The sequence below is a fragment of the Petaurus breviceps genome, unplaced genomic scaffold (assembly GCF_028583685.1).
Source record: "Petaurus breviceps papuanus isolate PSGF00001 unplaced genomic scaffold, PetGlider_PUasm1.0 90064, whole genome shotgun sequence".
Classification (NCBI taxonomy): Eukaryota; Metazoa; Chordata; class Mammalia; order Diprotodontia; family Petauridae; genus Petaurus; species Petaurus breviceps.
This window is the reverse complement of record NW_027187173.1, coordinates 64,369-91,161: the sequence shown is the minus strand read 5'-3', so window position 1 is coordinate 91,161 and position 26,793 is coordinate 64,369. Positions and strand designations below refer to the sequence as shown.

Sequence of the window (26,793 nt, the reverse complement as noted above, 5' to 3'; positions counted from 1 at the left end):
TAGCCCAGAAACTACATCAGCCATCCAGAGGTTCTTTGCCAAGTAGAGACACATGACAACCTAGTGTGACACGTTTGAACATAAATTCATTTGTAAAACCTTACGGAGGATGGTGGAAGCTTATGAGCAGTATCACCTCATAAAACAGTGAGAAACAGTAGGAAAACAAGTCTGCAGAAACCTTCATGCAATGCCCAATTAAGCTAGCTCTTTCCAAGACCATTTAAAAAAAAAAACAGTTACAAGAATGAGAAAATAAACAGAACTATCATTTCTATAACAAATTCTCTTCTTCATTGATGACACTGGAACATGCATGTACACTTGGACTCTAACATCTCAGACTCCTGTTGCTCAAATAAAGATATGGAAATGGCACTAAAGATGCCAGCCAGAGAGAGGAAAAATAACTGGATCAGACCTGGTAGATGTAAGAAGAAAACTCAAGTTGGAAGTGATACAGTTTTGAAAAGACTTATGAATATCAATTTTTAAGGTATGTGAAACAATTAGAGGGGGAAATCACATTATTATTATTGCAAAAAAAATATGATCAAGATGACATCAGTAATCATCAAGCCATAAATCTGCCTTCTCATCCCAATGAAATCTTGAAAATGATTTAAACATTTTCTGAGGTTACTCTTAATGAAAATATAAGATGGGAATCAGTAGGTTTTTGCAAGCAATATTCTATAATAGACCATATCTTTACTCTCTCACAACTGAATGAAGAAAGGTGCAGAGAATATAAGATCCCATTATGTTTATTATTTGTTGATTTAAAAAAAAAAATGTTTTTACATGCGTACATTAGAATTACAGACATGTGTAGTTTAAAATGAACAAGGTTATTTTTTGTAATAACTATGTTATATGTGAGAATGTGGTATGCAACATGTCTTTTTTTTTCTTTTTTAAAGAAATTGGTTTATATTTTTTTTCTCAATGTAGTGGAGAAATCCAAAGATAAGAGATGAAACCAAAATACCTCCATTAAAAAAAAAATGCTTTCTGTGCTATACCTATAGCACAAAATATAGCCTTACTGATTCTTCTTCAAAAATGTATTGTATATATTAAGATTAAACAAAAGGTTCTAATAGAGCCAATAATAGAGAAAATCCTGTTTATAATCCTGTTGAGCAATAACAAATAGAGGTATACTCACCAAATATGTTTGCACTATCATAAAATATTTCCAGTGCAGAGTCCAAATCAAAGAGAGATTCCTTAGATCCACCAGATGCTTCTATTGGTGTTGGTGTTATGCTAATTTCACCAAGTTCTAACTTTGACCTCTTAAAAGTGATCTACACTAATTCAAAACAGTTGAGACCGACAGTGCACAAAGAAAAGACTAAGCAGATCAAGAATGCCTATTATCTAGTCTAGATTATGACATGCTACTGAATTTGGAAGGCCAAATGAATCTGAACATCAATGCAATTAGCTTGAGCAGAAAATGCAGGTGGACCACAAGGACTCAACCTGGAATTAATGACAGTGACAAAAGCAGCCTGGAATTTGGGAAGTTGAACAGTTATCTTCAGTGACTCCTGTGTTATAGACAACATAAAAACCTACCTGGTTTTCATCTAGTGATGTTAGATGTCTATGAATGGTGTAAAAAATAATTAGTGAGAAATCAAAATTGTGGAGCAATATAAGACAAACCTAAGTAAGCTATAGCATATGACCAACAATGAATTGTATGAAGAAATATTGTAAAGCGCATTATCCAGAAGATTTATGATAGGGGGGAAAAAGGTAGTGCAATCATGTAGCAAGAGTGAGGAATAAAAGACTGACAATTTGAGTGTTACACTAGTTACCTATGTAATGCAAAAAAGCATCATGGAAAGCCTCTAGCACGTTGAGTAAATGGCCCTACGAAAATTTATCTAAGCAAAAGGCATAGATGGATTGGGATCTTCAATATTGGAGGGAAGACTCACATTGATAAGATTGTGAACTAGTGAAGAGATCCAAAATGAATTTACCTTATAACAAATCTTAATCTGAAGTGAAAAATGTTAGTATGAGATTCCAGTATACTATGAATATTAGTGTCACCAATGTCTTAAATTAGTTTAAATATGAAGTTATCATTCAATTATGAAAATAAGAACAGTTTTAAAACACTTGATAAAGAGATAATATATACTTCTCTCTAATAAAACTAAATGAGATTGAATTTTAGGTCTGTGAAACTCTGCTATCACTGGGCTGTGTGATCTTAGATAAATATTTTCACCTCGAGAGGCAATACAGTACAGTAGATTAAGGGACTAGATATGAAGTCAGAAACCCAGAGTCTGAATCCCACCTCAAACCTTAACTATGTGATCCTAGGCAAGTCACTTAACCTCCCTGAGTCTAAGTTTCTTTATCTATTTAATGAGGGAATTGAACTAGATGACCTCAAAGGCCCCTAGCAGCTTTAAAATTCCATTATCTCAAATCTCTATGATTTGAAGGAGACTTACTGAGTCAAGATATTGTCACAGAGAACACCAAAACTGAGAAAGGAAACTAAAATAGAAAATACTGGAGACAGACCCCTCTCCTGTGAGGAGGATGTATCCTTTTTGCTTCTGGCCATTAAATTACTTAATCTCAGTCAGACAATAAGCCCTTATTGTTTACTATGTGCCAGGCAATTTGCTAAGCAATGGAGTACAAAAAAGGGCAAAAACAGTCCTTGCACTCGAAGTGTTTACAATCTAATGGAGAGAACAACACAAAACTAACTATATTGTAGATTTCATATACATATATGTGTGTATATGTGTGTGTGAGTGTGTGTGTATGTATATGTATATGGTAATATCAGACAGAAGGCACTAGCAGAAGGGAGGAGTAAGGAGTAGAAGGATGTCTGAGGGATGGACCAGGAAAAGCTACCTGCAGGAGGTGGGCTTTGAGCTGAAACTTGAAGGGACCAGGATAGCCTGGAAGCAGAAGTGAGAAGAAAGCATTCCAGAAATGGGTGACAGCCAGTGAAATGTCATAGAGTCAGGAGATAAAATGTCATTAGTAAGAACTGCAAGACCCGTGTTGCTCAATCACGGAGTAACTCATTGACAACAAAAGCATTCTTTTAAAATGTAGTTGATAGGCTACATAGTGATACACAAAACACCTATACTGACGTACAAGTTATTATTACTGAGAAACATAGTGTCCTTGTTATTGAGGTAATCTCATTTTGTAAGGGAAGGGATGTACCCATCATTCCTGGGACTTGTGATGTGAGAAAGAAGAAGCCATACTGCTATATTATTAGAAAATTTAAGCTGTCCAAGTTGGAAGGGTCACTGGAACAAAGAATGGCCTTCCTGTTCTTGACATGCAAACGCATTCTGAGGAGAGGACTACAGGTTCTACTATAAGAAGGAAAGTTAACATAAAGAAGTATTAAGTCAAAAAATTTCAGGGGCAGCCAGGTGGCTCAGCAAGTAAGAGCACTGGCTCCAGTGTCGGGATGACCTGGGGATCAAATCTGGGCTCAGATACTCAGCACCACACCCAGAAATAACTGGCTGTGTAACCTTGAGCAAGTTACTTAACCCTGATTGCTTTAAAAAAAAAAATTTCTGCAAAGAAATTTTTCTGGCTCCTACATGAGCAAGTAAATATGTAAGGTAATTAAGAAAGTGACTAACATCATATCCTGAGAATAATATGCCATTGTTAAATGCTAGTTGATGGTGAAATTACTAATAAAGTAATAGTTTATGAATGTACAAATATGACTAGATAATGGTATAGGACTGTCAGTATTCAAGCAACAAGTTAAACTACTCAACCACAAGACCAAATCTCTTGTCATACTTTACTTTTCTAAAATTTTAATCATGTCCTTAGCTTGTTTTTGTTAAATTTGTTGTTAGATTTGTCTAGGTCTAAAATGAGTATACTTAAGTCCCCAATGATTATATTTTTACTATCTATTTCCCCCTACAAATCAATTCACTTTTCCTTAAAGTATTTAGATGCTATGCCATTGAGTGCATATGTTAAGTAATAACATTAATTCATTGATAAGAACTGATATTAATAAATCTGTTGATTACATTTTTATAATTAATTTTGTAATTAAATTAAATTACTATTTGATAGTAATTGATATTAATTCATTGCTAAGGACTTCTGGGTCAAATGACTAATGAGATGGAGGACCAGATACTTTTTCGAATCATCGTGACCCCTCAAACCTCTACAAAACTGGATTTATGTGCAAGAGATAAAACAACTCCAGCTGTATCCACAGTATAAGACACCAAGAACTAACAAGGTAAAATCTTAATGAACCAAGATCAAAAAAGGTTAATCCATAATCCCTAATATGCTTACTCAGCACCCACTCCCCACAACCCATTACACTCCATCAAGGCTTTACAAGACAAATCCAAGGGCTTACAACAGAACTCAACACTTCTCATCCTCCCTTCTCCCAGTGCCATGGAAAACTAAAAGGCAAAAGTGGTTCCTAGTGGGGACAGTAGTATGACAGCATTCTGTGCTACAACAGAGCTCAGCTAGAGAACTGAGAATAGAGGGAACTACAACCATAAGTGTGTGGCTATGTGGCATTTTACTAAACCTAAAGAGCCCAGCATTCAGTTGGGGTCAGTTTCATGCCCCTAGGAGCCACTTGTGGTAGATAATGAGGTTGGTGAATGTAAACTGCCCGATGTGGGAGGCTTAAAATTTTTTTGAGGTGCAACCCTAGGGAAACCACTATCAAAAAGGAAGGAGTCAAAAAGTGAAACAATAGTGAAAAATAAAGGGGAAAAAAGACTGTTACCAAATTAGGAGGAAAAAAAAATCAGAATTTTTTAGCACAAATAGATAAACTACCAGGAAATATATTAATAACAGAAGAGAATAGAGTCTCCAGATCACATGAAAGAGTTCAGTAATTTATTAAGAATTACTGTCAGAAAAAGGAAAATGAATTAACACTTGAAGAGGCAGAGGTGTTAACATGAGGGCTCTCAGGAGAGAATGAAACATTAGCCACATATTACTGAATGATTTAAAAGAGAAATGAGAATTCTAAAAACATAATTTATGGCCTGCACAGCAGGAAAAATTGCTAGAATAGAAAAATTTCAACACATGTTGGCAAGTGTCACCAAAGAAATAAAAGAGAATAACGCATTTGGAATGCAAATACAGAGAAGTAAAGAAAAATCAGGAAGAAAAGAAGAAAAAAAGCAATAATGTTAAAACAAAACATGAAATCCATATGAGAAACACATTAATCTCAAAGATACAATGCATAAAGACAACTTAAGGTTTACAGGTATCCCAGAAGCAGGATATGACGAGCCAAAAAATCTGAATAACACGATGGAAAAAATAATACAAAAAAACTACTCAGATATTCTGAACACAGAATGTAAAGTGCCAACTGAAATAATAACACACATTGTCTCCAGAAAAGAAAAGAAAAAAAACCTATGCTGAAAACTCTAGGATATAGCAATTAAATTTAACAACTGCAAAGACAAATGGCAAATTCTTTATAAGTGACCAGAAGAAAAACCTTCAAATACAAAGGAAAGCAAATCTTTGGATTTGCACAATACTACTTGACACCTTCCAGAAACCACAGAAAAGAATGAAATACTGTATTCATTCAAAAGAGCAAAGGTTACATACCCTGCAAATCTGAGCCTAACCATTAATGAGAAAAGATGAATGTTTAATAAAAAAAGAGATACTCATAGCATTTCTAGGAAGAAAACTAGACTTGAAGAAATTATTTTATTCTCAAACACCTCAGACAAAAGAAATATAAAAAATTTTATCAAATACAGCAACCTAGGACAACAATAACATAACAAGAGATAGCATTGAGATTTCTTTCTAAAAGTCCATAAGAAGAAAAGAATTAGAGAAGACAAACAGAAATGCTGTAAGAGAAAAAGGCCCAAAAATTCATGAACCAATCCTAACACCCCACCTAAAAGTAAATTAATATTTTTGTGGGACAAAACTACAAAAAGGGAAGATGCATAAAAGGGGAGACAGGAGGAAGAAGATAAAAGAGTTATGACGTACTCTAACAAAACGAAAGATTAACAATAAAGGAAAAATATCTCCAATCATCTCTAGGGAGGAAAAGAGCTCATAGGAAAATAAGAAAAGATGCAAAAGGAGGGAGGAAAGAAGGAAATATTGCTTCAGTTGTGAGAGGGGGTACCACTGAAAAACAGTCCTATGAGGGAAATGAGACAATCTATAAAGGGAGATTGGAACTTTACAATGGGCATAATCTATGGGGATTTACTTCTTAGATAGATCAGTCATCCTACCCCAGGAGAAGGGTAATCAGAACCCCTGGGTGGGGATGGGGAACTGACATCCCGAAGACAGGCTTGGACATAGGGAAGAGGTGGCATGGTAAATGGGTTAAAAAAAAATGGGGACGGCAAAGGTTAATAATTAACTACACAATCAGAGATACAGGAAAATTCTTACCATAGAATGATACCCTTTCTAGCACCTGAAGGAACTTGTATTTCTAAGAGTGAGGCACAACAGAAAAAGAAGGCAACATCTATCTGCAAGACAATAACATAAAAAGTATTTAGAAAAAGATACCCAAAATAGGTACCTTAGAAGCTTTAATTCCAAAAGAAATTTAAAAAGGACTAAAGAAGTATAAAGGCCATGAATCCAAGAATAAAAGTCTAGAATAAACATAAAGTGCAGGTAAATAATGAGAAGAATGAGACAAACCAGTCCTTTTCAGAAAAAGGCAGAGAAAATAAAAATTTTAAAACTGATAAAAGAACTTGGGGAGGAAAAGGAGGATTTTATTTAACTACTTAGCTGAGAGGGGAATAAAGAGAAGACCTAAATAATTAGATAAAAAGGAAATAATAAGCAAAACTCTAAAACTAGGGAAACAAATCAGGAGGAAGGAGCTTGATGACAAAGCAAAGAGAGCCAAATAGTAATAGGCTGCCTTAGTAGATTAAGCTAAAATAACTGAAGAGGTAAAGTATGTCAGTGGAAAAGGAGGAAAAAAATTCCCTTTCATAATTTTAAATGTGAATGGATTAAACAATCCAATAAAATGAAAAACAGTGACAGATTATATAAAACAAAACCCCTCAAACTGTTAATTACAAGAAACACACCTAAAATAATAAAGATATACAAAGAATTAAAATGAGGGACTAGAAAAAAATTACATTTCAAATAAATGCAAAAAAAAAGCAGAACTTGCAAAGACAATCTCAGATAAAGCAAAAACAAACTTCTCATCAAACAAAAACAGATCAATAAGTAAATAACATCATGCTGAAAGGAATCAAAGACAACAAACCAATATCAGTATTAAACTTATATGGTATTAAGGCTTTAGCATCTCAATTCATAAAGAAAAAAGTAAATGAATTACAAAACATAGATAGTAATACAATAGTGTCGAGAGATTTCAATATTCCTCTTTCAGTTTTGGATATGTTTAAAGGAAGGATAAATAAAAAAGGAAATATAGAATAGAACAAAGTTTTCAAGAAATTAGAGCTAAAAGACTTATGACATCTTCTAAATGGGACTACTAAAGGACAGAGATAGAGATAGGTAAGAGATCCCTCGGCACCACACTGAACCTTTATAAAAACTGATTAGCACTGGGACATTGCAGATAAATGTAAAAAAAGTTAAAATAGTAAACATCCTTTCAGACTATAATGCAAAAAATATATAGTAATCAATTCCTGAAGCAAATACAAGAGACACAAACCCAAACAAAGATTTTAAAATGAAATTCTAAATAATAAGAGGATCAAAGAAAAAAATCAGAGAAATACTTAATAATTATGTCAAAAAAAGCGATGATAAAATAACCTACCAAAAAGCCCTCATGGGAAAAGTCAAGCCCTCTGAAACTATATTAACAAAATAAAAGAGAGAATTAATTATTTGAATAGACACTTAAAATTAGAAAGCCAACAAATACATAAATCCAAGATACATACAGAAGAGGTATTAAAAATTAGAGAAAACGGTAAACTGGAAACAAAGCATAAAATGATGAGCAAAAAGTAAAGCTAATTATTTGAAAAGACTAACAAAATTGATAAACCCATGGAAAGAAAACTTTATCACCAAAATAGTAAATGAACAAGATGACATCACAACAAAACCAGAAATTAAAATAATTATTAGAACCCACTATATATAGTCATGTGCTAACAAAACTGAGAACACAAGAGAAATAGAGAACACCTTCAAAACTATAAAATATTCAAACTAGGAGAAAATCCAAGAGATCTTAAATAATCCAATCTTTAAAAAATTAAATAGAACTTACTATAAAGAAACTATGCTTTTGCTTTTTTTTTTTTGGAGGGGGGAAGGCAGGGCAATTGGGGTTAAGTGACTTGCCCAAGGTCACATGGCTAGTAACTGTTAAGTGTCTGAGGCTGGATTTGAACTCAGGTCCTCCTGACTCCAGGGCTGGTGCTCTATTCACTATGCCACCTAGCTGCCCCTTATAAAGAAACTATGAAAGAAAAATAATTCCTGGTGAATTCATGAGAAATATGATCAAATTTTAAAATAATAATACTGCACAAATTAATCTCAAAATTTGAGAAAGTACCCTGTTAGATTCCTCTTGTATGACAAATATGGTTCTAAAAAACATCTATAGTTCTAAGACAGGGAAGGATAAATCACAGGAAGAGAATTATAAACAAATATCAGTAATGAATATCAAAATTAAATATTTTAAAATAAAACCTTGTCAAACAAACTTTAACAATTCATTAAAGAAATCATTTATCATAGCCAAGCTGGATTTATAACAGATGATTCAACAATAGGAAAATAATCAATATTAATCATATTAAAAATTTAAAAATACCTAAAACAATATGATTATTTCAAGGGACACAGAAAAAGCCTTTATAAAATATAACACTCATTTATGCTCTTAAAGGAAAAAAAAAACCCTAAATAGTATAGGCACAGAAAGATCTTTTTTAATATCATAATAATTATCTATCTATACTCAAGAGCAAGAGACATATGCAATGGGAATACACTAAAATCTTTTCCAACAAATTCAAGAATAAAACAAGGGTGCCCATTCTCCCCACTATTATATGATGGTTCTAAAAGTCCTAACAACAGCAGTAAGACAAGAGAAAGAAATTAAATGTGTAAAGATAGGGACAAAGAAGATAAAACATGCCCTATTCACTGACAACATGATAATTTGCTTATAATTCATCATTAACAGTGATTTTAAGCATAATGTGCTTTTTATGCATAATGTAGTTTCCCTGTTTCTCTTTTAATCAAGTGTATTTTTACTATAACCTTTTCTAAATCATGACTGCTCACCTGCTTTTTTGAGTCCATCTGAAATATAATGGATTTTGTTCCAGTCTTTCATTTCAATTCTATGTAAATCTCAATGTTTTAAGTGTGTCTCTTACAATCAACACACCACTGAATTCTAACCCATTCTTTTACCCTCCTCCACTTTATCGGTAACTTCATCAATTTAAGCTTAGCTAGGATTGTTAATTGTTTATTTCCTTCCATCTTATCCTATTAACTTTATTCCTTTTTGTTTCCTCAATAGCAGTGATCTAAAATCAATAGCCTTGATCATATAACTAAAAAATTAGAAAAATTAACAAATCAAAATGTCACTACTAAGTACCAAAATAGAAAATGACAAAATCAGAGAAGAGATGAAAAAATTGAAAGCAAAAGTTACTGAATTGATAAACAAAACTAGGATTTAACTTTTTAAAAAAAGAATAAAGATAAAGCATTTGCTAATGTGACTTAAAAAAGGAAAGAGGAAAACCAAATTACCAATATCAAAAATAAAAAGGAAAAATCACAAAAAAATTAAGACTAAATAAAATTATTAGAAGCTACTTTGCCTTATTATATGTTTACAGAACTGACAATTTAATTGAAATGAATGTATACAAAATATAAAATACACAAATTAAAAAATACAAAATAGGAAACAACCCAATCCCATGAAGAGAAATTAACAAGGCAAATTAACTTACAAAAGAAAAAGTCCAAGATTAGATGAATTTATAAATTATCTATCCCAATCATTCAAACCAAATGAATTCTGCTGTTATATAACCTATAAAAATAGGAAGATGGGAGCCTGCAAAATTCAACCTATGATGCAAATATAATTTCCATACCTAAACCAGAGAAAGATAAGACAAAAACAACTACAGACCAATATTTCTATTGAATATCAATGCAAATTTTAAAATACAATATTAGGAAAAAGATTACAGACAACAATAATTAATAATAGCTAAAATTTATATAGTTTTGCTTGCAGTCTTAGAAAAATGTATAGAGCACTGAGAAGATAAATCTCTTGCCCAAGGTTGCACAGCCAGTACATGTCAAAAGTAAACTTGAACCCAGGTCTTCTGACTTCAAAGGTTGGCTCTTTATCCACTACGCTGTGCTTCCTCAACTAATAAAATGAAATATAAAAGGAAAAAATATACAGTCTTACACTTTAATTTAATAAGACAATTTGACAAAAAAATAGTAACGATAATAGGAATAATAATTTCTATGTTTGCAGGCACTTTATAAATAATTCACAATAACCCTTTAAGGTAAGTGCTAATATTATATTCATTTTACAGATAAAGAAACTAAGGCAAGCAAAAATTAAATGACTTGCCCAGGATTCACATAGCTAGTAAGTATCTGAGGCTAGGTTTGAACCCTGATCTTCTTGCCTCCAGGTTCAGTGATCTATGTCCACTGTGCCTTCACGAGCACAATATAAAGAAAAAGTGGCTAGGTATCTAGGTTCATCTGAAAATACTCTGGAGGTTTTAATGGACAAAAGGCTAAGTATTAGTCAAATATATACTATGATAGCCAAAAAACTTTATCATAGCCTGAATTGACAGTCATAATATCCAGTAAAAAAAGATGATAGAGAAATATAACTGTAAATATATATGTGCATCTATATGTTTCTCTCTCTATATATATATATATCTGCAGGCATATATAGATGTATACACACATATACAGTTATATATACCAACAGATCTACATATAGATCTATAGACATACAGATTTATAAATCTATAGATATCAATGGATCTATGATACATACACATTTCTATCCTACATATACATGTATACATATCCATAGATCTATAATGATCTACAGAAACATGTAGTTATAGATAAAGATAGATATCTACACTCATATATAGCTAAGTATATCCAGAATATGACTAGAAGAGAGGACTGGAGGGAAGTAGGTTATGTTTTTTGTATTCAATTATCTGAAAGGGTATCGTGTGAAAGAGGATTAGATTTGTCTTACTTGACCTCCAAAATTAAAACTAGAAGCAACAAGAAAAAGGTACAGAGAAGCAAATTAACAATAATGAAAATTTTCCTAACAATTAAAGATGTCTAGAAGTAAGAATGTGCTACCAAGGGCAGGAATAAGTAATCCCTCATTGGAAACCTTCAGGCAGAGGCTGGATGATCAGCCTCTTGTTGGAGACTGATCAGGGACAAGTTAGAAAAAAAGGATCTTAAAGTAAACTTCCAATTTTTGAAATTCTATGGGTAGGGACCCAGAATCATAAAAAGAATTCATAAGGGGAAAATCCCAAGGACTTACATGGTCCACAAGTTCTATATAAGCTAGACCATATGACATGACTTTAGAAGGATAATTTGATTTTCAGGTAGATTAATCTAAGTAGTGTCCAGATAAAGGAAGGCAATAGTACCAAATGTTCAAACAGAGAATGGATAACCATTTGGCATGGATGTTACAAAAGGGATCCCTGAACTTGATGACTTTTAAGGTTCCTTTCAAATTTTATGATTCTGAGTTTCTAGTAATAAGAGATTTTTAAATATGCACACTTATTATCTCCAACCTATTGTACTTCAGATAAAGTATTGTGTTTTCAATACTACTTTAAGTATCTATTATTAGACAAATGACATTAAGAAAGAACACACTGAGTCCACCTACGAAATGGAGAAAATTTAAACTTTTTTTCTTCGAATAATACATGTTCTAAATTTACTCCAGCAGGGAACTTTTCAATAAGTGTTAAACTAAACAATACTTATGATTGATAAAGTGATTAAAAACCCCACAATGTTCAGCTATTTAAAACTCTAAAGCTAAGCATTTAGAAAGTCTATGGTGAGTCATACTAACTTATACAGTTCTTATAAAACTGTGGCTTACTCAAGATTCACAAAGCAACCTGACCACATATGGATGTAACAGCAACACTGTACAGGCCACAAAAATACTAGGGTATTTTTTTCAAGTTTTTGAAAACATTTAATTGGCCATTGGTCAATATCTCTTAATGAAATTTTCTATTCAAATAGATATTAAGTCTTTTAAGTACTTCTAAAACGGAATCTGGAAAAACAAACATTTACAGATATATTTATTCTTTGCTCTAATTTATTCTTCATTCTGATATGCTGTTTGGCTTAGCCTTTATTTTTTAGAAATTGACAGTGAATCTTTTCTACTTAAGCTTATCAGATAGCTGACATTTATTTAGTGGCACAGGGAGTTGAGGGTTAAGTTTTCTCAGAGTGAGTTGTTCACTATCTCCATTTCTGACAGTTTAGACTTGCTTCTTGGAATTCAAGTAATGGATTAGTTGTTAAAGCTATAAAGTTTATATTTAAAGCACTAGATCAAGAAAAATTATTGCACAAGACCTGCAACACAATACAGCCAGCCCAATTCACCAAATGGAGATAATGGCAATGCAGCTTTGTAAATAGCTACCAAAATCACACAGCTTACTGTCCCCAATAGAGATACAGTGGTAATCAGTATTCTTTTCATCTCACCTGACAAATCGTTTCCCTCCCCGGGAGAGGAGACCAGTGGCTATTTCCCAGGGTGTTAATGTCACTCATACCACATGCCACAAAGCTGTTTTGTGCCTGCCTGTAAAGTCCAACAGGATGTATGTGTGATTCAAACTTTCTGCTGCTAACACTTTCCCATTAATTTTAACTCTTACTGGAAATCACTGTATAGAAACAGATGTTCTTAGCCCAGAATGTGAAGTATGTATAATGGCTCAAAAGAACTTTTTATTACCCAATAACACAAAAGAAAATCAAAGTACAGAGCCTTAAAATTTGGGGAACTAGTCATACCACACAGTACTGCACAACTGCTTTTCTCCTGCTCCTCCAGTAAAACAAACAAAAACAAAACACTCTAACAGCAACAGGAGACTTCACGGTTCCATCTGCACCTTTCCAATCCTTTCTACAGCTCTCTAAGAAGTAGTCTCTGGTCTCTCCTTGAAGGTCTTCGGAAGACTATACTACATCCAGAAGCAGCCCACTGGATTTCTGAATAGTTTTGGTAGGAAGCTTTTCCTTTCATCAAGTTTAAATCTACCTCTGTAATTTCCACCTTGGACGCCTAACTCTTCCTTCTAGGAGGACGCAGTAAAAGATCTAATCCCTCTCCCACTTCACAGCCCTTTAAATACAGCTCTTCAAACCCCTGAACACAACTTACACATCCTTGCTAGATCTTCTGTCTTCCAAACGACCACTAGTGTTTTGTTTTGTTTTGTTGTTTTTCATCTGATCCTTGTCTGGCTTCTCTTTAGTTTTGCAGTTTTCTGGCTGCCCTCTACAGGACTCATTCTAACTTGTTCATAACTTTCCTAAAATGTGATGCTGGGAATACAATACAGTGTTCTGAATCTCTCCTAACAAGGGCAGAGAACAGAACCATCCCTTCATTGTGGGAAGAATGTCCCTCTCAATACTACCTATACTCAATACTACCAATATTTTTGGCTACCATGTCAAACTCACAATGATCCTGAAGTTCACTAAAACCTCCAGATATCTTTCATAGAAACTGTTGTCTACCATGTCTCTGTATTGTTAATGGAATGGGAAGATCTTTCTTGCCCATTAATAGGCCTATGTGACCTGATATGAGCCTGAGTTATATGGAAGTCCAAGTCACATGAGCCTGTGGTGAGAGAAGCTTGCCTAACAGGTGGAGCAGGAAATGGGAGTGAGGCAGAGCTGGGAGACAGAGTGAGAGCAGGCAGAGCAGAGCAGCTAACAAGGCTTGGGATGTTGGTGTTCCCTGCATTGGTGAGTGTATGGACTTTGTCTTAAAAAGAACACTTGGGGTGTCTGTGCTCCCTGCGTTGGGAATGTGAACAGACTTCTTTGTTACTATTGATAGATTTGGCTTACTGGTGTTTGAATAAATGTCTTGGTTTCATCTTCAAGGAAGAAAGTCTGTTATATCTTTCAATTCAAACCTGGAAATACACCTGCATACTCAAAACAGCCGCTGCGGGTATTGCATTAATGAAATAGTCTCTTCCATCCTTTATCTGTGAAGTATGTTTTTTAAACGCAAGCTTAGAGGTTTACATTTATTTTTATCATATCAAATCTGGCCTCAGAAATTTAATAACTCTGTGACTAGAAGAGTCACTTAAACTTCGTCTACTTCAGTTTCCTCAACTGTAAAATGGATATAATAATAGCACCTACCTTGTAGGGTTTTGTGAGGATCAAATGAGAGAATACTTATACAACACTCAGCATAGTACCTGGCACTTAGTAAATGCTCATTCCTTTCTTCCTTACATTTCATCTAGTGGCATTGAATATATTTTCAGATGTTTTTAATATGCTTTTTAAATTTTTTTCCCTCTTCTTCCTTTTGGCATCCAAAGCAGGATGGCTGTCTGGTAGGGGTGAATGGATAGATACTGGGAGAAATTCTCATAATATAAAAAGAAAAAAAAGATATCAAAAAAAAAATTTTTTTTTTGTCTTTTTTGGAGGGGGGAAGGCAGGGCAATTGGGATTAAGTGACTTGCCCAAGGTCACACAGTTAAGTGTCTGAGGATGGATTTGAACTCAGGTCCTCCTAACTCCAGGGCTGGTGCTCTACTCACTGTACCACCTAGGTGCCCCCCCAAAATTTTTTTTAAAGAAAACTACCCATGCAGTCTTGATTTGACCCTTTATTTAGCTGTGTTGAAAACTTTGGGATCCAGATTCTGATTTCTTAACATGTCAGCTATTCCTCCCATCTTCATGGAATCTGCAAATATAAAAAGCTTACCTTTGATGCTTTCATTCAAATCAGTGATAAAAAATGTAAAATGGTATAAGTAGGGACAAGGACAGATCATTAACACACTCCATTATAGAGTGTCATCAGATTTTTATTGATTATACTTTGGACTGGGCTCAAAAAGCAGTAGAAAAATCAATCTAATTGTACTATGATCTATCCCATATTTCTTTATTTGATCCACAGGTATAGCACCAAAAGATTGTGCCAAATGTTTTGCTGAAATGTAAATATGTCTAGTAGTATTCCCCTGACCTACCAACATAATAATCTTGTTCAAAAAAAGAATATGAAGTTAATCTGGCATGACTTGTTTTTAATAACACTGTGCTTGCTTTTTAGTATTTACTGGTTTCCTTTCTTCTAAGTTCCCACAGATCATCCCTTTTAATGTGATCTAGAGTTTTTCAAGGAAATATAAGTTCACTCATGTGTAGTTTTTGTAATCCTCCCTCTTTCCTTTTTAGAAAATTAAAGCATTTGCCCTTCTCCAGTCCCATTCACCCAGCAGCACCACCCCCCTTTCTAGGCCCAGAAATCACACCTAGCAGTTCTTTCAGAAATGTAGTTTGTCAGGTCTTGTAACTTGAACTCACTAAGGATTGTCAAGTCAAATCAAGCCAATAAGTATGTTGAAAAAGCAGATTCAGTTGAATGATGAGGTCAGAAACCTGGGTGCAGAGAGTTAAGAAAACAGTGAGAGGAGAGGAAGTGGAGACACTAATTGTAGACAGCTTTCACCAAAAGAAAATTTAGTAACAAAAGGAAGGAAAGCATAGGATGATAGCTAGAGGGAAGAGACAGGTCAAGTGAGAATTTTTTGAGGCTGGGGAATACATGAGCATATTTGAAGTCAGTAGGGAAACAGCCAGTAGACAAGGAGATACGAAAAATATGTTTAGGAGATTAGAGATAACAGATAAGGCAATGTGGTGAAGAAGACAGGATGAAAAGGAATAAAAGGTGTGTGCAGAAGCATTAGCCTTGGCAAGAAGAACCACTTCTTCATGGGCAATGGGGTGAATGAGAAGATAGTGGGGGCAAGACATCTGAGCGTTATGGTATTTATTTCCTAATCATCTCGTTTGTTTTGGTTTTCTAATCTCTACTATTCATTTTTGTTCTTTCTTTCCTAGTCTGAAGAATATAGAATTAAAAGGGAAAAAAAATCTTAGAAATCATTTTACTACACCCCTCTCATTTTACTGATACAGATATAAGGAGGGGGGGAGGGAAAAGGGGAGGAAAGTGGATAGGTAAGAGCTTTATTTTCCCCATTTTACAGTTGAAGAAACTGAGACAAAAAGGGCTTTAGTGACTTACTGAGGCCTGATGTCTGTGTAAATGTCTGAGGCATAATTTTAATTCAGATCTTCCTGATTCCAGGCCTAGTACTCTATCCACTGTACTAAAGCTGCACCTAATTGAAAAGTTTTAGGGAAATTATTTCTAGAGTAGCAGTTGTCAAACTTCCTTTATACTCTTAAAAATGAATGAGAAGCCCAAAGACTTTTTGTGTGGGCTCTATCTAATCCATATTTACCATATCAGAAACTGAAATATTTTCATATTATTATAAAAATAGTTTTAACCTCATAGACCCCCTGAAACAGTCTTGGGGACCCCCAGGGGTCTGCAGATCATACTCTGAGAACTACTATTCTAGGGTGTGCTGACACTTTTAAGTGTTAATGTTCTGAGTCTTGTTTAATCTTCACTGTGGAAATTTGTTTCTATTATTTGAGAATATTGTACTTTCAAAATTTTCAAAGGCATGGTGTAACTCTGCCTGCCTTTGGCTCTCTAAGTGGAAATGTTTAGAATTAATTTAATCTAAATTATTGTTTCTGGCAGACTTGTGTCTAAAAAGAGTACAGAATTTTCTATATAGGCAATAAAGGCAATGTGTGGATAACTCCAAGGCCACTCTGTAACTGTTACAACACACTGAGTCTTATTGTGAAAGATATGATTGGGAAAGGAGTAGGCTACTCATATATCAGTAGTAAAAGTTAAAAAAATGGATAGTTTGAGGGATGCCTTGGGACTCAGAATCTAGAAAAGACCAAGAAGAAGGCTGTTAGAGCAGTGATAGCATCTCTATAGAAGACATGAAAAAGAGTTGTGATAGGACAAAAGGTATGGACAGACTGTGATCAACATCAATAAGATCATAAGCCTATTCAGATGGTTAAATACATAAATCCATGCACATAATACAGATCTTTTATAATTTGTGTATTCCTCTTTAGATGATCACCTAGCTGAAAATCATAAATACACAGTTTCAGTTGTTGATTTTTACTTTAGTTAGTACCAAACAGAAATGAAACATTTATCAATTTTTTAAAAAATCAAGTCTTTAAAGTTATTGAAATAGGGATTTTTCTCTCATTATGCGACCAGTTTCTTTTCATTGCTTCAATTTGCTCAGAACAGGTCAGACTACTTTCCTTCATGGAACTAGGTCTCAAAGGTAAGAATTCATTTTCTAAACGTCCATCTAACAGGATCAGAAAGCTGAGATTTCTGTGGGAACCAATTCACATGTGGATTCCATATTTTTTAACACTTCTCAAAATAAACAGATGATGACTGAATCAAACATTTCTAAAATTGTGGTTCACCATCAAGATATAGAACATTATTTCCTTGACATATACATCAAACATATGTCCCTGAAATTCATTTCAAAATTCAAATAAAAAACTTGGTTCCCAGAAATATGTAGGTGTGTGTGTGTCTACATAGACACACACATTTTTGAAATATACATCATATGTATACATATATACATACATATACACACACATACATACACATATAAATATACATTTTCCCCCCCTGGGAATCATTTGGGGAAAAAACCACACTGATTATGTGATGAACCTATACGTCCTACTCAATGGAAAGAAAACATATATAACAGAATATAGAAAACAAAGAGAATATTATAACTGTTCTTCATAGACTACACCTCAATCCTGACTAGACTTCTTTCAATTCATGCTACTGGTTACCACGTACTGGCTCAGAAGCACCCCCAACCATTTACTGGAAAACAACTCCAATACAAGAAGACTAAAATTTCCCATCAGTTTTTTTTAAGGATCAAATTATCTCTATGGGCAAAGAAGTGATAAATAAAAACAGGGATAAAATTTAACACAAAATAACAAGTTAGCTGACATCTATTTCAACAAAATTCTGCTGAAGGTTGTTATTGTTAAATGAAGTTTATGAATTTTTTTAAAATCCAAACCTATGGTTTCATCAGTGCAAGTAACTCTTAGTACGGAAATTCCATCCACCAATGCAGACCAGCAACTTATCTGTATAGTCTTAGAGAATTCACCAAGGCATTGAGAGGCTAGGTGGAGTACCTACAGTTGTACATCTAACAGGCATCAGAGGAAGGACTTTAACCTAGGTCTTCCTGACTCCAATGTTGGCTCTCTCCATTTAAGCCATGCTGCCTCTTATGGAGTTTTAGCAGAATCTCTTTGTTGTAAAGTTCGAAAGTATTCATGCATAGCTTTAGCCAAGGGGGAGCCAACATAAAGACTACAAAGAAGTAGAAATACTGCCACTATATCATTTCCCAAAGATGTGCATTACATGTCTTAAATGGTGGTGTGACTAAGATTTCTACTACATATCCAGAGTAAAGATGCAAAAATGTGGAAATACACTGTTGTTCTTAACAAATACTGACCTAGATAGAAGAATTAGTAAAGGAGGGAATTATTTTCTCTCAATATCCAATTGAATATATATTCTTCTGAGCTTGAAGAAGAAAACTGAATCCTATATATCTTTTCTGTGTGACTTTTCTGCACTTCAATACATCTGAACATTTTGAAAATCTTATATTCCACAAAATTTCCAAAAATCACTATAAAAGATTTTATTTTTAAACATAAGATTCTCATTATGTACTTCATTTCATGTTTATTAAACCCATGACACTGCATATATGAATGCTTGAAGAAAGGAAAACACTGTATAACCAATGCTGGACTACCAGTTAATCTCCTGAATTTAACTAGAACAAAGCTAATGTAAAAATCCATTCATGGGAAATCAAGTGAAAGGAATTTTCTTGGACTATGTTCTCTTTCAGAGTACTGAACAAGCTTTTTTCAACCTTTAGGATTGTCATCTGAATATCCATTTTAGCCGAGAGGAAGCGAAAGAGATCATTTTATTTGACAACACAGAAGAAAATAATTGGTTCTATCAGAGAATTATTCCACTTTGAGAAAATTCAGTGAGAAATACTGATAGAATTCGTAAAGCCAAACAGGGTTGGGTTTTGGTTTTTTGTTGTTGTTGTTGTTTTTTAATGAAAGACTTGGCCTCTACATTGTCTTCTTTCATTTTCTTACATGACTTACTACAAAGAAAGCAAATACCCTAGGACAGCCAAATTTCTAATCACTACCACATGATGATTAGAATCACACTGGGGGCATACTGAACCAACAGCACAGGTTGAAGACAAAAAGAAACTGAGGTGTTCCTATGATAAGTATATACCAACAAGTACCTACAATAAGTTATACTTCTTGATATTTTTTTCAACCAATATAAGGGAGAAATTATCCTAAAATTTAAAAAAGATAGCCCTTTCTTTTTGTCATTTGTTACTTTACTAAACTAAATTAGTTTGAGAATTTCAATAAATATAAATTGACATTTTCAATCTTCAACAAAAGAGTAAAAATTTTTATTATTATTTTCAGAATGGTTACATTTTACCCTAATACTAGAATACATTTTCATATCTACACAGTAATATCAAAGATAAATTTTATATTTTCTATTCAAGTTTAAACTATTTAATGTGCATAATTCAATGATCCATGATTTAGTCAGTATAGGCATTATTGCCACTGACCTAGTTAAAAACCCTGCTAAGACTTAGTAAACAACTTTGAGAACTGCTATGGCCAAAAAACGTTAATCACTGTAGCCAACCAGCTGATGAGCCTCTCCTAACTTTAACAGGCTGATCTCTAAATTATAGGCATAAAACCCATAAATACACACCCATACTCAAAGCCTCTCCATCTTTACTCCCCACTCACTCACTTTTTAAATTACTCTATCTCCCACCAGATGCCTTACCCATCTAGTGATAACTCTACCTTCAGGCCTGCTCAATCATTGCTGAATACCTGTCCAGGAATGCTGTTTCTTGAGGCATCCACTCCTCCCCACCCCCACCATGATCACTTTACTACCTCCCCACCCCCACCAGTTCAATTCATTCTCTGGACTACTCTGTTCCCAACCAGCTGCCTTGCCCTTGCTATGACACTCCCAACCTAACCCATCTCCATCTGATCTCTAGCTCCCCCTTTATGATCAACCTAACCCTATGAGAATATATGCTTCTTGAGAATAAGGACCACCTCGTCTTCTTGTCCTTCTATCTCCAAAACTTAGCATAAGCATAGTGGCTGGCACATAGTACTTTTTAAAAATGCTTGCTCTATCATCTATTAATTGGATGATCTCTTCATCTTGATAGTAATGCCAGAGTTTCTGTCTCATTGATACAACCTTCAAGAAATCAGGGTCACTTACACATAACATTCATATTTACTAAAATGTTACCAAAAGAATATTAGAAGTCCTTTGCCTGGAAGAAAAGAATTATCCAGTTCCTAGAACAAAATTACTTTTAAATCCAAAATGTGCCTTAAACTAAGAAAGTGCTATTCTTCTTATTGAAAAAGTATTTCCTTCCATCAAAGTCCTCATCTCAGGCCTCCTGGTGGTGTGGAAATAATTCCTGCTTTGCAAAGGTTCTAACAGAAAAATTAACTCTGGAAGATCTGGTGTAAAAAATGCATGCAGTCCACAATATTCCTCAGTGTGGCAGGAAGCAGATTAAAATGTAATGGGAAATAGTTTTAAAAATAAAAACACAATGAAACATAGATAATATTAATATGTGGTTTTCTAAGTCAGTATGCAAGCTCACAGGGATCCTTATGTATGGTTTAATGGCCTCCATTTCTATTTGAGTTCAACCCCATTGCTTTGTAGATTCTGAGTATGAACTTGCTGATGGACTACTTTTCTGGCACTTTGTGGACTATTTTTGTTAAATTTGGAAAAACTCCTCTAAAAGTCATTTCCACCATTTAGTACATATACTATCCTCTTATGCCTTCTTACCTCAGCTGTAACAAAACTAGAATTTTGGGTGTAAGAAAAAATTTCACAGTTAATCATACTTCTACATTCTATTCAATCACATATCAGAATTTTCATAAGGTTTCTCAGAACATAGAAAAACTGTTATTTCTTATCTAGATAAAACTTTTTTACGTTAAATTTTATTTTTTTAAACAAAAATCCACTTTCTCTTTCCCCATCTCTCAATGAGAAAGAAAAACAAAACTTCTATTATAAACAGGTGTAGTTAAGCAAAACAAATTTCTGCACTTAACCATGTCCAAAAATAAAATATTTCTGAAGTTGCACTCTAAATTCATCACCTTTCAGGAAGAGGGTAATGTGTTTCACTACAAGACATCTGGAACTGAATTGGTCCCTGTGTTGATCAGACTTCCTAAATCTTTTGAGAGCTGTTTGTTTTTACAATGTTGCTACTAGTATATAAATTGTTCACCTGCATTGTTCTGCTCACTTCACTCCGCAACAATTCATACAAGTCTTCTGAGACTTTCTGAAATCATCCCCTTCATCACTTCCTAAAACGCAATAGTATTTCATCACATCCATATACCCTAATTTGTCCAGACATTCCCCAATTAATGCCACCCCCTAAGTTTCCAATTATTTGCCACTACAAAAAAGGCTACTAGAAATATTTTTGTACATCCTTAGAGTTTGTTTTCTTTAGTAATAATCCATTCTTTAATCTACTCTCCCTCTTATTCCCCTCTGTTCAGTTTTCCCCTTTCCCTCCTCTTTCTCTATTTAGTGAAATGTATTTCTGTACCAAACTGTGCATTTACATTCTTTTCTCCTTTGATCAATTCAGGTAAGAGTAAAGTTTAAGTATCATCTGCTCCCAACATCTCTTCCTCCATTTTGTACAAACTTCTCCATGCCCAACTCAATTATATGAGATAATTTTCCACACCTCTCCTTTCTCCCCCTCTTCTAATGTATTCCTCTTCTCTTCCCTTTCCATTCTTCTTTTAAGATCATCATAATATAACAGAAGCACTTTTCGGACTTCTGTCTAATTAGCCTCCTTCTATGATCGCTGAAAATGGTAAGATTTGCAGCAGATATGATGTCCCCATATTAGATTGTAAATTGTTTATTCTTGTTTAATCCTTTCTTGTTATCCATTTGTATTTACTTTTTTTTTTTTATGTTTCTCTAACTCCTGTGTCTGAACTTCAAAGTTCCTACACAGCTTTGGTCTTTTCATCGAGAATGCTTGGAAATCCTCTAGATCTATTTTCTCACCTGTAAGATAATACCCAGTTTTTGTAGTATAAGTAATTCTTAGTTGTAACCCTATATTCTTTGCCTCCTAGAATTCTACATTCTAAGCTCTCTACTACTTGATCATGGTGTGTGATATTAACTATGGCTCCTCAGTCCTTGTATCCTTTCTTTTTGGCTAAGAGTATTTTTTTCTTTGCCCTAAAAACTCTGGATTTTGGATATAATGTTCCTTGTAGTGGTCATTCTGGGTTTTCCTTTAGGATGTGACTAGTGGATTCTTACTATTTCCACTTTGCCCTTTGGTTCTAAGAGATTTGGGTAGTTTTCTTTTATGATTTCCTGAAATATTTTTGGGCTCTTTTCTTTGCAGTGTTTTGACTTTGCCTTATTTAATCAATTCTATTTTTTAGACAATTTATTGCTTGAATGAGGTTTTGTAATTCCTATGCCAAGCTATTAATTCCCTTTCCAAGATTTTCTTCCATAGTTCTTGTTTCTTTTCCTACTTTTTTCCTCTATCAGTCTCATTTAATTTATTTTTTAAAAAATTCTTAATTTTCTAATGGGATGCCCATCAATTGGGGAATGGCTAAACAAATTGTGGTATATGAATGTAATGGAATACTATTGTGCTATAAGAAATGAGGAGCAGATGGACTTCATAACAACCTGGAGAGACTTATACAACTGATGCTGAGTGAGGAGAGCAGAACCGGGAGAAATCTGTACACAATTACAGACACAACGTATGTGTGATGACTAGCTTTGATAGACTGGACTCTTTTGAGCAATTCAGGGTTATAATACAACTCCAAAACACTCGTGGTGGAGAGAGATGTCTACATGCAGAGAAAGAACTAGAAAGAACAAAGTCTGAATGCAGATTGAAGCAAATTACCTGCTCTCTTTCTTTTTCGGTTTTGTTTCCTCTTTCCCACTGTTCATTCCATCTGTTACAATCCTTCTTTATAACCTGACTAATGTCTAATGTGGAAGTATTTGCACATCCTATACTTGATTGCAGACTGCCATGGAGGGAGGGGAGGGGGAGAAAATTTGAAACTCTAGGGATTGTGGAACTGAATCTTGTAAACTAAAAGTAAACAAATCGATAAAGACAAAAAATGGTGATTAAAAATTCTTAATTTTCTTTTCAAACTCTTGTTTCATGTTTTTCTAGGAAATCTAGTTGAACTTGTGCCCGAGCTGTGTTTTACTTTGAGCCTTTTCTTATAAATGTTTTGGAGTCATTCTTTTCTTCTAGTTCTGAGCATCCCAATCACCATAATCACTTTTTAATGATGGGATCCTTTTCTTGTTTTCTCATTCTTCCAACCTATTTCCTGACTTCAGGCTAGGTTTTATGTACTTCTAGAGGTAATATCTTAGCTGAACTTGAGTCTCCTCTTGGGTCCTTCTACTGCTCTCTTGAAGATATTGAGTACTATGCTATTCCAGGATCTCAGAGACAAATTAGGTTGAGGACCTGCAAGTTTTCAGTATTCCCAAAGAGGCCTGATTCAGGGCTAAGTGTGATCTTTGTCTTCCAGTTCTGAGCCTTCAAGTTCCTGATCTGGGTTTAAGTGTTCACAACAAATCGGTGGACTCAACCTATTTGGATTCAGTCACCATCAGATAGCCAGAAAGCTCCACTGATTCACAGTGACAGAACTACAGGCTCCCCTTGGTCTGGGACGCCTGCCCCTTCTAAATGGGCTAGTGGCTAAAACCAAGACTATTTCTCTGCTGGAATCAGTGCAACACAACTACAGTTTGCTTGTGAAATGGCTCCTTGCTCAGTACACAGCCTAGGATCCACAACCACTCCTTATCCTGGAATGCTACCTGTAGGTGTAGACCCCTTCCTCAGTCTGCTCTAGAGGTGTGACCTGGAACTGGTTAGTCAGTTATGTAACAGTTGATACTTGATCTTGTTCAAAAGGTCATACTCCTCTGTTTGGATCTGGGACTTCTTCCCCTAGATAACACTTCTCCCTGCATTAGAATGATCTACATGGTTGTTCCTACCTAGACATTGTTCTCTGTGTATACACACCCCTCTATATGTCTCCCTTTGCCAACCTGAACTAGGAAAAATAACTCATTGGGATTTTTTTCCTGGCTTTTTCAATCAAGACTTGGTCTGGTGAGTTTTCTAGATCTATGTGAAGGACATGTATATATAGGGTGTGTGTGTGTGCGCGCACGTGTGCATGTGTGTGCGTGTGTGTGTGTGTGTGTGTGTGTAACAACTCAGCTGTACTTCTTCCTAGGTGAAGATTAAAGAACTGATAAACAATATTCACTCTGAGAGTCATCACCTCCAAAAATAGGTAACAAGAGATTCTAATGAGGACTCAAGAGAAAATAAAGCAAATATTTCAAGTAGTCAAAGGTGAAGGAGTATGCAGTTTGTACACGCAGTGCATTGGAGTCTGCCTCAAAAGGTTTCCAATATGCTACAGCTACTAAAAATTAACTAACTGCTTCAATCTTTCTCCTGATACCTGTGGTAGTCCAGTTAAGTAGAAAGAAGGTATAGTGCTGGTATGTTCTTTAGGAAACTATGCATAATATTCTTCAGGTTGCAAAGAATTATATATGAAAATAGAACAAGGGATCAGATATATGAGAAGTTTAGGCAAAGCAGAGCAGCCTGGATGTGGTGCTGAGTGCCTGGGTATATTCTTTCCTCTTTTATGAATTTATTTGCTGTCCTGATTGCCCCCTGGGGACTTGTATTATCTGTCTCACTGGGGCATCCTGTGTCAATCTGTGTGCCTGTGTTGTCTGATATCCAAGAGATAACAGGTAATAGGTATGCATATACACAAAATTATAAGGCATAATCAGAGAACACTGAGCCACAGGACTCATCTTCAGGGATTCCAACAATATCTGACCTATGAAAACTACCTGATTTATTTTGTCATCTATTGGCTCAATTATCCCATCATTTTCATTCAAGGAACATGCTGTCAAGCTCCAATGATCTCTCACACAGGCACGCTCACAACGAAAATAAAACTTTGTTAAGGATATAGCTGTCACTGACCTTGGGACAAGGTGGGCAGTACCAAACCCTTGGTTGTATTCTGTACCTAAAATTCCGGGTAAACTGCAACAGCCTAGTAAACTACACTTCCTCCAGTTGTTATTTAGTAATTTCCAGTCATGTCTTCCTCTTCACAAACCCTTTTTGGGGATTTTCTTGGCAAATATATTGGTGTGGTTTGCTATTTCCTTCTCCAGTTCATTTTACAAATGAAGAAACTAAGGTAAATAAGGTTAGGTAACTTGCCCAGGGTCATACAACTAGTAAGCATATGAGGACAGATCTGAACTCAGATCGGATTCCAGTCCCAGCACTCTATTCACTGTGCCACCTAGCTTCCAGACATCCTCAAGAGCATATAGAATAAAAGGGAACAGAATTACAGACACAAAAGGGAATATCACATGAGAACACATATCACACAGACATACAAAGAATATTACTGAGGAACATTAAGCACCTACAAAAAATTTGTATGTGGGTCATGTCACCTCTAGTAGGCAAAGTTCTCTCCACAAAAACTCTTGTTTTGCCATATATCAGGCAATCTACCTTCTTTATTATAACATAGAACATGTCCATTTTTAGCTTATCATCTAATTTGCACAAATTTTCTCAAAGAACACACACAGTCTGAAATGATCTACCTCTTCTATTCAGTTCTTGAGATTTATCCCTACAATCAAACAGATCTGAAACCTCACATTTTCTAGGAAATTTTCTCCAATTTTTTGGAGTAATATTAAGTGATTTCTGGCAAAGTATTACTCCTACTTTACTTACCTGACTATTAAATTCATTTTCAATGGGTTTATTTATAAATTTATAAACTGTCTTTCTTCAATTAATTTTCTCTCCTTTTAAAAACTCCCCAGAAAAATGACCAATTTTTTGTTTTCACTTGAGTATCTGAAACTATGAAAACATAACAACAATATCATTGTCAGTGTCCTTATCTACCTTTGTTCATAAATTTCCAAGAGAGGGTAGTGGGGATACTATGTGTCTAAATAGATTTGAACAGGACCTAGCATAGAACCATAAACAAACAATTATTCAACAAGTGCTCTGAGAAGTGAAGATGATGAAAGAATGAACCCTTTTAATTCCA

General features: G+C 34.6%; 1 protein-coding gene across 13 annotated transcripts in view; it reads right to left on the bottom strand.

The window, feature by feature from the left end:
* The window catches only part of PLAGL1 (PLAG1 like zinc finger 1), a 144,540-nt gene that overhangs the window by 65,741 nt on the left and 52,006 nt on the right, over positions 1 to 26,793 (bottom strand). Inside the window, exon 3 of one of the 13 annotated variants that reach the window (XM_069107450.1) lies at positions 6,496 to 6,578. The exons of the other annotated variants lie outside the window; for them this stretch is intronic. The gene's annotated coding sequence lies outside the window, so the exon portion shown is untranslated. The remainder of the gene's footprint in view (positions 1 to 6,495; positions 6,579 to 26,793) is intronic. 13 annotated transcript variants of the gene reach the window in all.